Source organism: Schistocerca gregaria, chromosome 7 (assembly GCF_023897955.1).
Source record: "Schistocerca gregaria isolate iqSchGreg1 chromosome 7, iqSchGreg1.2, whole genome shotgun sequence".
NCBI classification, from domain to species: domain Eukaryota; kingdom Metazoa; phylum Arthropoda; class Insecta; order Orthoptera; family Acrididae; genus Schistocerca; species Schistocerca gregaria.
Window position 1 is genome coordinate 18,324,618 of NC_064926.1, and position 16,212 is coordinate 18,340,829.

Here is a 16,212-nt window from a genome sequence, read left to right on the forward strand (position 1 = left end):
GAAGATTTAAAATTGCGATAAATTTTCAAACGCATTTCTGAAATAACAGCTATTTTAAGTTATGTAGTTGTTATATTAAAATAGCGATAAAGATTTACCAAAGGGATAGAGTAGGTATTCTACCTTAATTTCATTTTGGCATTTTATCTTTCCGGTTTTTCCATACTCGTCTCAGCCCACGGCAGAGTGGTTTGTCTTACTCCAAGATCTTTGGTTTAGCTGGTTTTTTTTCAGTGAGTAGTCAGCTGCAAGTTCGTGGTTTACCGGAAATTTGTGTGATATTCTCCAGGTAATTTTTAAGCGTTTATAAACTGCAAGCTAGAGTAAATGAAAATTGTTTCGCAAGTAAATTAGCGCGGTACTTCATTTCTAGCACAATAACAGTTGAGTTTGACGCTGTGGAAGCTATGTTTGAGGTTTCTGTCTTTTAATTTTTAATGGGTACATAAGGACGAGATTTTATTCTGTTTTCGTGATCACATCACCTATAGTGTTCTTGGTGAAGGTGTACAAATGTTACAAATTTTCAGGTTATGTTCATAACAACTAAATACCCGAATTATTAGAGCTTGTTGTTTTTGATCTGTCCGGTAAAATCGCTGTGTGCATCTTCGTAAAAGAAATGGCTTAGATTGTGACGTGTTGTCAGGAGCAGTTTGTCCATGCAGTGATCTCAGTCATGTACTTCGTGACTGACGAGAAAAGGTGGACAGTGAAATTCAAACATTCGCTATTAGTGGTGGCAAAAAATAACATTGATAGAAATAACCGGTTACTGAGAAGTAACTGTTACTGCGATAACCGTTCCTCTGATACATGCAGTTATTTCAGTAACTGTCTTGTGTCAACAGTGCCTCGCGCCATCTGTTGACCGAAGATCGTAATACGCTTTGCCGTCAATTCATCAGAGATCTGGCTACGAACGAAGGAGACGTATAGACCATTTGGAAGGCGTTCTATAGGCCATGGGAATAACTGAGACTGCGCGCTATCTGTTAAGAGCTGTGTACTTCGTTACTTTTAGCACAAACAAAGTTGATATCCGAGCGGTGGCTGATAGGAACTGTCTATAGGCATTAACAAGTACGGTCGTTCCCTTGAGCCACCGCCTCATATGTCAATTTAGCTTGAACGGATAGTATAAAGAGTTACCATAAGGAATACGAGCGACTATGGAAATAACTATCAGAAATCGGTAGTTTCCTCTGGCAGTTATCGTTGTTGGCTCACAGTTCTCGTTCTCTGGCATTTATCGGGCTACCATTACAGGTAATGGAATAACTGTGTCTGTGTTCCTGATACAGTGTCTCCAGTCTTAGGCCCCGGTGATATTTCAGAGACGATAGTTGCTGGAGCGAACAAATATTTACGTACTTCTTCGGAAATAGCCGCTGGCCATCGCAAATGAGAAGTAACATGTCAGAAAGTATATCATAATACAGTTGAATATAATAATTATTATCCTCATCATTTGTCAGGAGATTGTCAAAATATGTGAATATATTACAGTAACTGCTAATATTTACAGAATTGATACGCTGTCAGAATAAAACACAGTTAACGTACTTTTAATAAATGTATCATACACAGAATACCTGATCTTGACTGTTGCAACCAAGTGCTGTCAAAACTGAAATATAGCAGAATATATTCCTAAGCTGGTCTATCAGTCTCTCTTACGATATTCATCTACAGAGTAGGAGGGGTCAACGGAAGCGTCAGATTCCACCCGTCTGCTTCGGTGTAAAGGTGTTGTGGTGTGTGAATGTCATTATAACACGGTGTTAGAGTTGGTTTTTGTGTGTGCGAGGGGGGGGGGGGGGGCTAGCCGATCTAGTTTGCCGTGCCGGAATTTGCCGGTGGTGATTAATTTTTTTTCCTAGTTGCGATGTTTTGTGTATTTATGGAATATTGAGTGATTTATGTAGGGATGTGTGATTTGTGGATATTTGGGATTGTTTTATTTTTCGCAGTTGTAGATGTTGGTTTTTGGTATCAGTAGCTGTGGCGGTCCTATATAGGTAGCCGGAAATGACCGATTCCAATTCTTATAGTTGTAGATGTTGATGTTCCGGTGTCGTGACCTATGTAGGTCAAGAGAAATGTCAGATTCCAATTTTCGTACTCGGTGTTGTCACCTATGGTTGACCTATATTGTTCAAGGGAAGTGTCCCATTCCTGCAGATTTTTGTTGGTGTACCAGAATGCTGTATTTTTTCCTTTTGTTCTTCATTTTGTGTTTTGGGATCATGGTGTGTGTGTTTTTTGTTTTTTTTTTTACTAGCTTGTCCTCACCCTAAAACCGCAAATACCACAGTTATCCTGTTGGTTTGATTGAATTTTTGGTGGGAGATGTTATTGTATTATTTACATGTATCTTCATGTTTGTTGCCATGTGTATGTAGTGATGTCATACACACACTTAAAATAGCCATTTCCGGCATATTGATGACGTCTCAGGTCAAAGCAGACACGTGGAGTCACACTTCTGTATCAAAAAGTCTTTCGAACACACTGTGAACCATGCTTTATCTGAAACAGAGTTTTCAATGGTTGCTGACAGTTTATTGAAAATGCATCTTCCTGAATATTTGACCACTTTTGGACCAAGGTAAGTGATTCTAGGTCGTTATGTAGATTGCTGTTCCTATTTCTAGTACTGATTATGTATTGAGCTATTGGTTGGAAATACTTGTAACAAATTTCATTAGCGAATAATTATACTAGGAATCAGTGGTTAGAATACAAAGTTCCTTGAACAGGTTCCTACATGATGTTCTTGATTATACCACAAACCATTTCTATTACACGCTTTTAGATGGGAAAACTTTTGTTAAGTTTGGTGAGTTACCACAGAATATGCTCCATTATGAAATAATAAAGTGAAAAAATGTGGTATGCCCTTCCCAACTGAATTTATTATCGACTTGTAGTGCCAGAAATGTAACACTATCAACATTTTTGATCTGCATGCCTTCATATGTTATAAACATGTTGCAGCTGGAGAAATCTATGAGTTTCATAATCTCACATAAAACTTGGATTAGCGTACCCACACTTTCCCCAATAGGACTATCTTTTACATGACAGGAGTAAACGTATCTGTCTCATTACGTATATTTTTTGTTGTATTGTAAGGCTTTACACTTACTCTATTAAGTGAGCAGCACAAAAAATTAAGCTTTGAATTTAACCTGCAGTATTCACTTTACATATTACTGCATACGTAAAAACACACACTGTTAACATTTTACTTAAACAGTGCCATGGCGAAGTTCCATGTACTTTCTGTTGCAGCTGCGAAGGTATTTCTAATAGCGACCGATAACCTACAAACATATAATATGGAATACTAATAATCGTTCTAACATAAACTAAAATGTATCTGGAGTTAGTAAGCTAAGGTTATGACACGTTTAATACGACATTCCTGCTATTTCACACTACTCGCAGTTATACTGATAACTAAACTGAACGATTCCAATTACGTCGTTATTAACTGTAGCCCCTTGGAGTATTCGGTATTCGCTAGTGTAAAATAACTTGACAGTTATTAATAAGTTAAAAATAAGTTATCAAAGAGCTGGAACTGTGATAACGGTTGCCGGCCGCGATGGTCTCGCGGTTCTAGGTGCGCAGTCCAGAACTGTGCGACAGCTACGGTCGCAGGTTCGAATCCTGCCTCGGGCATGGATGTGTGTGATGTCCTTAGGTTAGTTAGGTTTAAGTAGTTCTAAGTTCTAGGGGACTAATGACCACAGCAGTTGAGTCCCATAGTGCTCAGAGCCATTTTTTTGTGATATCGGTTACTCCAGAATGACCCCCCCCCCCTGCGGGTTCGGGGGTAAGAATAGGCCCGCGGTATTCCTGTCTGTCATAAGAGGCGACTAAGAGTCTCAAACGTTTCGGCCTTATTGTGATGGTCCCCTAAGGCGTTTGACTACTACCTTTCAAAATTTTCTGTTAGTGCGTACCATTTGGGGAAGGACGCCTTACGTGGTGTATTTTATATCCATCTTGCCCTAAGATCTGGCACACCCGATATTCTCATGGAGTTGGACTTCCATCGAGCTTCCGGCCACATCTGCTGCAGTGTGTTCCGGGTAGCGTACATTCCCTCCATAGTGCACTTCCATCTTTGCCCTCGTGATGTACATGGATATTATGACACCCGACATCCAGCACGGTAGCCAGTCCGTTGTAGTGGGGTTGTCATGTACCCTCTTGGTGGTAGCCCCCTGACTACACACGGATCGCACTGCTGATGCCTGAGCTGCTACCTCCCCACGTATGCAGTGGAGTAGATGCCTATCCCTCTGAGGCATCAGGACTCCCGGCAAAGGTCATCCTGCCATGTGGTCTTTGCTGCGGCTGGGTGGCACCTGTGGGGAGAGCCCCTGGTCGGAGTGGGTGGCATCAGGGTGGATGACCTGCAATGAAGCGTGGTACATCATCTCTCGCTGGTGGGATTCCACCAGCAGTCACTAAGCGATTGAGGTCTAACCTCAACGGGAAGAAATTTGATCAGAGATCGTTTCCCTCCTTGGCCACACCATGGGAGGAACGTATGGCTAAAGAAGGCAGTGGAGATTATTCACCCCGGTACCTTGTGTGTATGCGAGTTGATGGGGAATCATTTATGTCGACCAAGCCCAAGTTTTTTGTGGAGCATTTAGAGGACAAGTTCGGGGAGGTGGAGGGCTTGTCCAAAATGCGCTCTGGGTTGGTTCTCATCAAAACAGCATCCTCTGCCCAGTCACGGAAGTTGCTCACTTGTGACAAGTTGGGGGATGTTTCTGTCACCATCACTCCCCATAAAAGTCTAAACATGGTCCAGGGTATTATATTCCACAGGGATCTTCTACTGCAGTCCGACGATGAACTACGCGCCAATCTAGAACGACGTTGTGTTCACTTTGTTCGGCGCGTCCATTGGGGTCGGAGGGATAATCAGATAGCCACCATCCCCCTGCGGGTCTGGGGGTTAGAATAGGCCAGAGGTATTCCTGCCTGTCGTAAGAGGCAACTAAAGGAGTCCCTCCCCCTCAAGGGGGTAGTTAGCGGCTGCGTCCGGAGACGGACAGTTTCACGACCTATATTTGCGATCATTTTGGTTTTTCACTTCTTCTGGTTTCTTCCTTCCTTTGGTTGGGTCCTTTCTTTGTTCTCCTCCATCTCACTGTCTTACTTACTCTTCTCCTTGCCTTCTTCTCCTTGCCTTCTTCTCCTTGCCTCCTTCTCCTTGCCTCCTTCTCCTTGCCTCCTTCTCCTTGCCTCCTTCTCCTTGCCTCCTTCCCCTTGCCTCCTTCCCCTTGCCTCCTTCTCTGGTCTCCGCTTCGGCGTTTGAGACAGTATGTCCTTTCTTTCCCTCTCTCCTTTCTTTTTCCTCTTCTTCCTTCCTCCCTGCGCGTGCCTGAAGGCCAACCCACGAGTTCGCACGCGTAGCCGGTGACGGGGAAACGCGTAATTCCCCGCCCTGGGTAGACAAGTAAGGCACGCACGTACCCCCTGGTAAAGGCCAGGCCCAGGGAGGAGTGATTGCCTGAGCTGGCACCTTCGGACCATGCCGATTGGTCCCTCTGTCTTTTTCTTGGGAGGTGTGACCTGAGGTGTGGACAATCACCTAAGGCCGGAGTGCCCTCTGAGAGGGTCCCCACAAGGAAGGAGCGCGCCATCGGACATGCTGGCAATCATGGGGGATTCCTCCGCAATGGATTTCTCTTCTTCTTCTCCTCCTCTCTCGACTTCTGCCCACAAACGGAAACTTGACCAGCCACCAGTGACAAAAGTACTACCGCCTGCCCCACAGTTCCTCGTGGTTTCTCGATCTGAGGACGGAAAGGATTTTTTCTCTGTCAACCCTTTCGTTATCCAGAAGGGCGTAGATGCCATAGCCGGATCTGTCAAGTCTTGTACCAGGTTGCGTAATGGTACCTTGTTACTAGAAAGTGAGAGCGCCTTTCAGGCACAAAAACTGCTTCGGGCCACACTCCTGTACACATTCGCTGTCCGGGTGGAGGCTCACCGCACTTTGAATTCGTCTCGTGGTGTGGTCTATACTAGATCACTCGACGGATTGACTGATGAGGAGATTCAGTCTTTCCTCGCTGAGCAGCGCGTGACTGCTGTCCATAAGGGCATGAAAAAGGTCAACAATGACCTTGTACCGACCCGGACACTTTTCTTGACCTTTGATAGTGTTCAGCTGCCGTCACACATCAAGGCGTGCTACGAGGTTGTTTCTGTTCGCCCCTATGTCCTGACACCTACGCGCTGCTACCAGTGTCAGAGATTTAATCACACTCGCCATTCTTGTTCCAATGCGGCTACATGTGTGACTTGTGGCAGGGATGCCCACGAGGGTGACTGTCCACCTCCGTCTCCTGGTTGTGTGAACTGTCGCGGTGACCATGCAGCGTCCTCCTGCGACTGTCCCGTCTACAAGGAAGAACGCTGTATCCAAGAAATTCGTGTCAAAGAGAAAGTCTCAACCTCGGCTGCTCGCAAGCTATTTGCTAGTAGGAAGCCCACGTTGCTCCCAGCGGGGAAGTACAGTACTGTCCTCGCCTCGCCTCTCCTCGGACTACCAGGGAGGTGGCGATGCAGACATGCGATCTGACCTTCAGCACTACGGTCGTCCGTTTGGCCAGTGCTAAGATCGCCCGGTCGACGTCTCCTCTTCCTCCCGTCACCCCTCCGACACAAGCACTTTTATCAGCTTCTGCCAGGACAAAGACCCAGAAGTCAGAAGCATGGGCCTTCAAGAAAGAACCATCTCGTGCAGACCTCCTACGTATCTCGAACCCTCAGCCATCGACCAATCCTTCCACAAAACGGCGTTCCAAGAAGGCTCATAGGAAGCACAGTTCTCCTTCCCCGCTATGGCGCATTTCTCCTCCTGCGCCCCCCAGCGGTTGCCGCCCCAGGCAGTCATCCGTTTTGCCTGGCCACACGGCTGGTAGCCGAACATTTGGCCGTTCACCAGCGGAGGAAGCTCCCCCTCCCGGCCATCTTCACAAGATGGCCGATGAACCTATAGAACAAATGGACGGTGACTGTCCGCCTCCTGCTAGCGGCGGCAGTGCTCGCTCGAAGCCGGCCCTCAGCGGCCTTCTAGATGACCCCTACTTGCATCTTCTTCTTCTCACGATGGCACTTATTCACTGGAATATTCGCAGCATTCGTTCCAACCGAGAGGACTTGAAATTGCTGCTCTGCCCGCACCGTCCGCTCGTCGTAGCCCTCCAGGAAACGAAGCTACGCCCATGCGATCATATTTTCCGTCTGTACCGTTTACACTCCATCGTCGTCTGCCGTTACCAGGGCAGACGTGCTGCAAATTATTGCTCAGCTCCCTGCGCCATTTTTGTTAACTGGAGACTTCAATGCTCACCATCCTCTTTGGGGCTCTCCAGCATCCTGTCCGAGGGGCTCCCTGTTAGCAGACATTTTCAACCATCTCAATCTTGTCTGCCTCAATACTGGTGCCCCTACTTTCCTTTCACGAACCTCTCACACCTATTCCCATTTAGACCTCTCTGTATGTACTACCCAACTTTCACGCCGGTTTGAGTGGTATGCGCTTTCTGATACATATTCGAGCGCCCACTTCCCGTGTGTTATCCATCTCCTGCATCATACCCCCTCTCCGTGCTCAACTAGTTGGAACATATCCAAAGCAGACTGGGGGCTCTTCTCTTCCTGTCATTCTCACTGCTGCTGATTATTCCATCCCTCACACTACTTCTTCTCCACGCTGTGTACCAGTCCCCTGGTGGACCGCAGCATGTAGAGACGCCTTACGTGCTCGTCAACGTGCTTTACGCACCTTTAAACGCCACCCTACAGAGGCGAATTGTATCAATTATAAACGATTACGTGTGCAGTGTCGTCGTGTTTTTAAAGAAAGCAAGAAAGCCAGCTGGGCTGCTTTCACAAGCACCTTCAGCAGTTTTACTCCTCCTCCTGTTGTTTGTGGTAGCCTGCGCCAGCTATCTGGCACTAAGGTCCACTCACCAGTTTCTGGCTTGACGGTCACGAATGACGTCCTTGTGGCCCCTGAGGATGTCTCCAATACCTTCGGCCGCTTTTTCGCAGAGGTTTCGAGCTCCACTCATTACCCCCCTGCCTTCCTCCCCCGAAAACAGGCAGAGGAGGCTCGGCCACCTAATTTCCACTTCTCGAATTGTGAAAACTACAATGCCCCATTCACCATGCGGGAACTCGAAAATGCACTTGCCCGGTCACGGTCCTCCGCTCCGGAGCCTGATTGTATTCATATTCAGATGCTGAAGAACCTTTCTCCGGCGGGTAAACATTTCCTTCTTCGTACTTACAATCGCATCTGGATTGAGGGACATGTTCCTGCATGCTGGCGCAAGTCTATTGTACCGATTCCTAAGCCGGGGAAGGACAAGCACTTGCCTTCCAGTTATCGACCCATCTCGCTTACCAGCTGTGTCTGTAAGGTGATGGAGCGAATGGTTAACTCTCGTTTGGTTTGGCTGCTCAAATCTCGATGCCTACTTACCAATGTACAATGTGGATTTCGTAGGCGCCGCTCTGCTGTTGACCATCTGGTTACTTTGTCGACCTTCATTATGATACCTTCTTGTGGAAGCGCCCGACCGCGGCTGTGTTCTTTGATTTGGAGAAGGCTTACGACACCTGTTGGACGGCGGGCATTCCCCGCACCATGCATACATGGGGCTCTTGCGGTCGCCTCCCTCTTTTTATTCGTTCCGTTTTAATGGATCGACAGTTCACGGTACGTGTGGGTTCTGTCCTGTCAGACACCTTTCGCCAGGAGAATGGGGTGCCACAGGGTTCCGTTTTGAGCGTCGCTCTCTTTGCCATAGCGATCAATCCAATAATGGATTGCCTCCCAGATGATGTATCAGCCTCCCTTTTCGTGGACGATTTTACCATCTATTGCAGCGCACAGCGTACATGTTTCCTGGAGCGCTTTCTCCAGCGTTCTCTTGACGGTCTTCACTCCTGGAGTGTCGCCAATGGCTTCCGTTTTTCTGCCGAGAAAACGGTCTGTATTAACTTCTGGCGCTACAAAGAGTTTCTCCCACCGTCCTTACGACTTGGCTCTGTTGCTCTCCCATTCGTGGAGACAACAAAATTTTTAGGTCTTACATTTGACACGAAATTTAGTTGGTCTCCACATGTCATATTTGGCTGCCCGGTGTACCCGTTCTCTAAATGTCCTCCGTGTTCTCAGTGGCGCGTCCTGGGGAGCGGATCTAACCGTCCTACTTCGCCTATATCGATCGATATTATGGGTGCTTTGCATACTCCTCTGCGCGGCCGTCCATCTTACGCCGCCTCAACTCCATACAACATCGGGGTTTACGGCTTGCGATCGGAGCGTTTTGTACTAGTCCCGTCAAGTCTTCATGCTGAAGCCGGTGAATTACCACTCTCCTACCGGCACAATATGGTGCTTTGTCGTTACGCCTGTCGGCTCCTGTCAGTGCCCGACCGCCCATCGTACCCTTTCCTTTTTTGACGACTCTCGACTCTCTCGACCGCCAATACGGGTTGTATGTCTCTGCCCTGCTACCCTGTGGAGTTCACTTTGGACGCCTCCTTCAACACCTTGATTTTTCACTCCCTGCAACCTTTAGAGAGGGCGAGAGTCACACGCCACCTTGGCTCCAGGCTCAGGTTCGCGTTCACCTTGACCTTCGCTCGCTCCCAAAGGAGGTTACCCCTGGTTCAGTATACCACTCCCGTTTTATCGAACTTCGTTCGAAGTTCTTTAATATGACCTTCATTTATACAGATAGCTCTTTTATTGCCGGTGCACAAAGTTTCAAATACTGGCTACATGGCCATTGTTCGGTCTCCACAGCTGAGCCCTTTGCCCTCTACCAGGCTGTTTTTTATATCTGCCGCCACCGACATTCTCCTTATGTCATCTGCTCCAATTCTCTGAGCACCATCCAGAGCCTCAGTGATCCGTATCCGGTTCACCCTTTCGTGCACCGGATCCAACGCTCTCTTCAGCAGCTGGTGGATGACGGGTCTCCAGTTAGCTTTATGTGGGTTCCTGGCCATGTCGGTATCCCTGGGAACGAAGCTGCAGATGCCGCGGCCAAGGCTGCGGTCCTCCAGCCTCGGACGGCTTCTTGTTGTGTCTCTTCATCAGATTGTAGCACGGCCATTTGTCGGCGCATTTTATCGCTGTGGCGTGCCGATTGGGCTGTACTTAGGGACAACAAGCTTGGTCGTCCTTCTCGGCGGGAAGAGGTCGTTTTGGCCCGGCTGCGAATTGGACACTGCTAGTTCAGCCATCGCCATCTGCTGACGGCAGTGCCTGTGCCGTTCTGTCCATGTGGGCAATTGCTGACGGTCCGCCACATTTTAACGTCATGTCCGGATTTTACTATGCTGCGTCTTGATCTTGGCCTGCCATGTACTCTGGATGCCATTTTAGCGGATGACCCAGGAGCTGCTGCTCGCGTTCTTCATTTTATCAACTTGACACACCTGTCTAAGGACGTTTGATTATGCTGTAGTTTTTTAATCCTATGTCTGTTTATACGTCTTTTATAGTGTTGTCCCTTTTAGTTGCTGTTTTAACCTTGTGCCTCGTCGTACATTCCTAAATTAGTCAGGGCGCTAATGACCATTGTAGTTGTGCCCCCTAAAACCCCACACAAAACAAAAGGTAGCCACCGGTGCCTTCATCTTGGCCTTCGAAGGTGATGTTTTACCCGAAAAGGTCAAGGTGATGCTTTACCACTGTGATGTGAAGTCATATATCCCTCCTCCGATGTGGTGTTTTAAATGCTGGATGTTTGGGTACATGTTATCCCGCTGTACTTCCGGCATCACATGTCGAGATTGTGGACGTCCTTCGCATCCCAATACTCCATGTGCTCCACCTCCTGTCTGTGTTAACTGCTGAGAACACCATTCCCCCTGCTGGCCGGACTGTAGGATCTTCCAGAAAGAACAGAAGATAATGGAATATAAAATCCTGGACCGCCTGACCTACTCAGAGGCTTGGCGGGAATATGAGAGGCTCCATCCTGTGCCGATGACATCAACGTACACCGCTGCTGCAACAACGGTTCTTCCATCGCCTGTGTCGTCCCGTACGGTTGGTTCTCTGTTTGGTCAGAATCCAACAGCCCCCTTGGTTGTGGGGGGTACTTCACACCCTGTTGCTCCTGCTCCATCTTCTTCAGGAGCAACACTCTCCCAACCATCGGGGACATCAGCTCCCCCTTCCCAGCCGGAGAAGAGTAAGACTTCTTCGGCTACTCTCGCCAGGAAGGGGTCCCTTGGGACCTCCCTTCCCAAGTTCTGACCAGTGGAAAAGCGGACACCCGCAAGTGGCTTATACAACCACCATCCCTGGTCGTCGGGCCTCACGGTTGTCGTTTGTCCTTGAGACTGACCCTGTGAAGCCTGAACCACCGAAGGCACAGTGAGAGAAACAGAAGAAGAAGAAAGTCCCCAAGGCTAACGACATTGCGGTGGCACCCGTTTCACGTCTTCCTACAAGCTCTGCGTCTGAGGACGAGATGGAGATTCTGTCGTCCGCTGAGGACCTCGATCTCACCGGTCCCTCAGACGCCATGGAAAGCACTATCACAGGTGCTCAATCGGAGGCAGCAGGTGACCCAGCGGCGTAATCTGCCTTCCCAGTCCCGTCACACCTTTCTCAGCCATGGACAACACCATCCTCCAGTGGAACTGCAGCGGTTTCTTCCATCATCTAGCTGAGCTCCGCCAACTTATCAGCCTTTACCCTTTCCTCTGCATTGCTCTGCAGGAAACTTGGTTTCCGGCGATGCGAACCCCCGCCCTCTGTGGCTATCGGGGTTATTATAAGAACCGGGCAGCTTATGAAAGGGTGTCTGCATGTTTGTCCTGAACTCTCTTCACAGCGAATCTGTCCCTCTCCAAACACCTTTAGAGGCTGTCGCTGTCCGGGTGTGGATGCCACAGGCTGTTACCGTCTGCAGTCTTTACATTCCACCGGATGGTGATGTCGCGCAGCATGTCCTGGCTGCACTGATAGCCCAATTACCGCCACCTTTCTTGTTACTGGGCGACTTTAACACCCATAACCATCTGTGGGGTGGGTCAGTGGCAACAGGTCGAGGCGCCATCGTTGAGCATTTATTGGCGCAGCTCGATCTCTCGATATTAAATGATGGTGCCTTCACACACTTCAGTGTGGCACATGGCACCTACTCCTCTATTGACCTTTCGATCTGTAGCCCTAGCCTCTTACCATCTGTCCAATGGAGAGTGCATGACGACCTGTGTGGTAGTGACCACTTTCTGATCTTTCTGTCACTGCCACAGCGTCAGTCTTCTGGGCGCCCTAGTAGATGGGCTCTGAATAAGGCTGACTGGGACTTGTTCTCCTCCACTGCCGCAATTGAGCCTCTCTCTAACGATGACATTGATGCAGTGGTTCAATCGGTCACCACCAGCATCTTTACTGCCGCCGAACTGTGCCTTGGTGAACTGTGCCTTGGTGGTCGCCTGAGATCCCTGAAGCGATTAAAGCTCGTTGGTGGGCGCTCCAGCGTCACAAGCGCCATCCCTCACTCGAACACCTTATTGCCTTCAAATGGCTCCGTCCGCGAGCCCGCCGCATTATCCGCCAATGCAAGCAGGAGTGCTGGGAGCGGTATGTGTCCACCATTGGCCTCCATGTCACTCCATCGCAGGTCTAGGCCAAGATTCAACGCCTCTGACTATCTGACCCCTGTCAGCGTCCCTGCGCTCTCACTGAATGGAGCAGTTTGTACTGACTCTGACGTCATTGTAAACCGCTTCTGCCAACTACCCATTGGGCTTCCGCTCCATTAAAGAGCGGATAGAACGTCGGTCTTTCTTTTCGCACCCACCATCCTGGATTGTACAATGTTCCATTCAGTTAGTGGGAATTTTGCAGTGCCCTTGCTGCTTGTCCTGTTACCGCTCCTGGGCCAGATAGCATCCACTCTCAGATGCTGAAACACCTTTCAGTGGACTGCCAGCGACCTCTCCTCGACCTTTACAACCGCATTTGGGTCGAGGGTGAGTTTACGTCGCAATGGCGGGAAAGTCTTTTTGTCATCATTCTGAAACTGGGGAAGAACCCTTTGGAGGTGGACAGCTACCGTGACATTAGCCTCACCAACGTTCTTTGCAAGTTGGTTGAATGGATGGTGAGCCGGCGCTTGAATTGGGTACTGGAGTCTCGGGGCCTTCTGGCTCCATCTCAGGGTGGGTTCCGTAAAGGCCGCTCTGCCGCCGACAATCTGGTGAGCCTGGATTTGGCCATCCGTACTGCCTTTGCCCGCCATCAGCATCCGGTCGCTGTCTTTTTCGACATGCGGAATGCGTATGATACGACATGGCCTCGTCACATCCTTTCTACACTTTATGGGTGGGGTCTCCGTGGCCCTCTGCCGATCTATATCCGTAATTTTTTGTCATGTCGTACCTTACGCATGCACGTAGCGACCTCATATAGTTTCTTAAAAGTCCAGGAGAACAGTGTGCCACAGGGTTCTGTTCTCAGTGTGTCTGTCTGTTTTTAATAGCTATTAACGGGCTGGCTTTGGCCGTGGGAAATTCTGTCTTTGCTTCCCTGTATGCTGACGACTTCTGCCTTCACTACAGCTCTATTGGCATTACAGCTGCTGAACGTCAGCTACAGGGCGCAATCCGCAAGGTGCAGTCTTGGGCTGTAGCGCATGGTTTTCAGTTTTCAGCAGCGAAGACCTGCGTTACGCATTTCTGCCGGCGACGCACAGTTCACCCGGAGCCGCGGCTTTATCTCGACAATGAGCCTCTTACAGTGGTGGAGTTACACAGGTTTTTGGGGGTGGTTTTTGATGCCTGGTTGACTGGGCTGCCTCATATTCGGCAGCTTAAACAGGCGTGTTGGCGGCATCTAAATGCTCTGCAATGCCTGAGCGACACCAGGAGGGGCGCCGACCGATCTACTCTCCTATGGCTTTACCTGGCGTTAATCCAGTCCTGTCTGGACTATGGGAGTCTGGCTTATGGCTCAGCATCCCCATCTGCGTTGCGGGGGGCTGGACCCAATCCTCCACAGCGGGATATGCCTTGCCACTGGTGCCTTCCTGACCAGCCCTGTGGACAGCGTACTTGTGGAGGCAAGGGTCCCTCCATTGCGGTTACGACGCCAACAATTACTGGCTGCTTATGCTGCCCATGTTTTTAGCTTGCCCGGGCATCTAAATTATCGTGTCCTGTTCCCGCAGTCAGTCGTCCATCTGCCAGAACGTCGGCCCCGATCGTGTTGTCCGATCGCCGTACGCGTCAAACAGCTTCTCTACGGGCTTGGGTGTTTATCTCTTCCACCTCCTTCCCGGGCCCCTCTGCACACACCCCCGTGGTGTGTGCCTCGCTCTTGCCTTCCGCTCGACTTGGCACAGGGTCCGAAGGACTCAGTCCCTCTGGAGGCCTTCCGACGCAGCTTTTATTCCATCCTGGCCACGTATCAGGGCTCTGGCGTTGTCTACACCTACGGTTTGATGGTTGCTGGTCGTGTCAGTTATGCACTAACTCTAGGGGACTATTCCGAACAACGTTCGTTGCTGGCTGGCTGCAGTGTTTACACTGCTGAGCTGGTCGCCATCTTTCATGCCCTAGAGTATATCCGCTCCTGCTCAGGTGATTCCTTCGTTATCTGTAGCGATTCCCTGAGCGGTTTACAAGCTCTCGACCAGTGTTTCCCTCGTTCTCGTCTGGTGATGGTTATCCAGGAATCCCTGCATACTCTTGCCCGTCGCGGCAGATCTGTGGTCTTTGTTTGGACCCCGGGCCATGTTGGGATACCCGGCAATGAAACTGTTGACCTCCTGGCGAAAGAGGCCACCAGTGCACCATCTCTGGAGATTGGCCTCCCGGCGACTGATTTGCGGGCAGTCTTACGCTGCAAAGTTATCTCGCTTTGGGATGCTGAATGGCGCGGTCTGGCCACCCCTAACAAACTCCTTGCCGTCAAGGACACGACGACTGTGTGGCAGTCCTCCTTGCGAGTCTCCCCACCGTCACACTGTGTGTTTTAATTTGTTCTGTCTGGTCTCTGACAGAGTATTTCTTGTCCTGTTTCGTCTGCTGTCTTTCCTGTTTTTTTTTGTGGTTTTAGTTTTTTTATGGAAAAAGGGACCGATTACCATAGTAGTCTGGTCCCTTTACTCCCACAAACCAACCAACCAGAATAACAGTTTGGCCCACCTCTATTCGCTATTTTAGTACGGTTATGTTGACTTACTTAGCTATAATAATTGTGGAGATAATTTGCTGTGATGTAGACATATAGCAGCTCCAGATTTTAGAGCTAACGTAAGCATGTTTCCAAGTGCCCACATTTACATCATTTCATGCTTTGAGTATGTTCACATGAAAGGAAATGCTGTAATTCTGTTGCATTTTGCTAGTTTTCCCTGTGCTTTGGTTACTCGTGTCGTTAGAATTCATCTAATCATGTGTAAATACCAGTTTGTTGTAGTGTGTGGGTTTTAATGGAGTTCTCTATAAGAATATTGTAATTTAGGAACTGGCGAAATACGAGGTACAAATTAACTGTAATTCGTCTAACATAAAGCGTTACATGTCATCAGAACTTAATAGATCATAGTTACAGTTAGTAGGAAGTCATTTTAATAAATCAGTTTTGTAAGAAAAAGCGAACCACTTTTTAATCTTGATGTTAATCAAGAATGAGAACTTTCGCACTGCAGTGAGAAATCTATGGTACATGTATATGGTTTTCTTTAATAGCAGGTAAAGATTCCAAAATGATGATGCTTTCTATAAACTATGTATACATCCATGAGGAATACAGGTGAAGGAAGTTTCAAGGTAATAGCTATGTTGAAAATGCATATTCACTGACAAACGAACAATCTGTACGTCCAGATTCTCATGTCCGTATCAGACTGAAATTAACACAACGAACTAAGTGTAGAATGAATTATTTAGTGTTATTCAGTAATTTTGCAGCAATGTCTTGACCACCCTGATTGTAATGCTGAAGTTCGTGCATGCACAAAAAATACACATCTTCCATAGTTGTCTCAATAGAAAAGTATCCATGAGCCAGTGTTAAAAAAGAGCAGTACCAACTATAAATACTCGGTTTACAGTGTATGTTACTTTCGGTGTTCTCACTCTTCATGACCTGAGAAATGTAAATGAGTTTATATCACTGAACCT

At 48.4% G+C, this 16,212-nt stretch overlaps 1 protein-coding gene across 6 annotated transcripts in view; it reads left to right on the plus strand.

The window, feature by feature from the left end:
- The first annotated feature begins 213 nt into the window (after positions 1–213).
- The window catches only part of LOC126281615 (zinc finger protein 93-like), a 147,520-nt gene continuing 131,521 nt past the window's right edge, over positions 214–16,212 (plus strand). For 3 of the 6 annotated variants that reach the window (XM_049980730.1, XM_049980727.1, XM_049980734.1), the window contains exon 1: positions 214–289. The gene's annotated coding sequence lies outside the window, so the exon portion shown is untranslated. Of the gene's footprint in view, positions 290–1,042; positions 1,270–16,212 lie in introns of those variants that run through there. The other 3 variants (XM_049980729.1, XM_049980726.1, XM_049980733.1) reach the window with 3 other exon arrangements.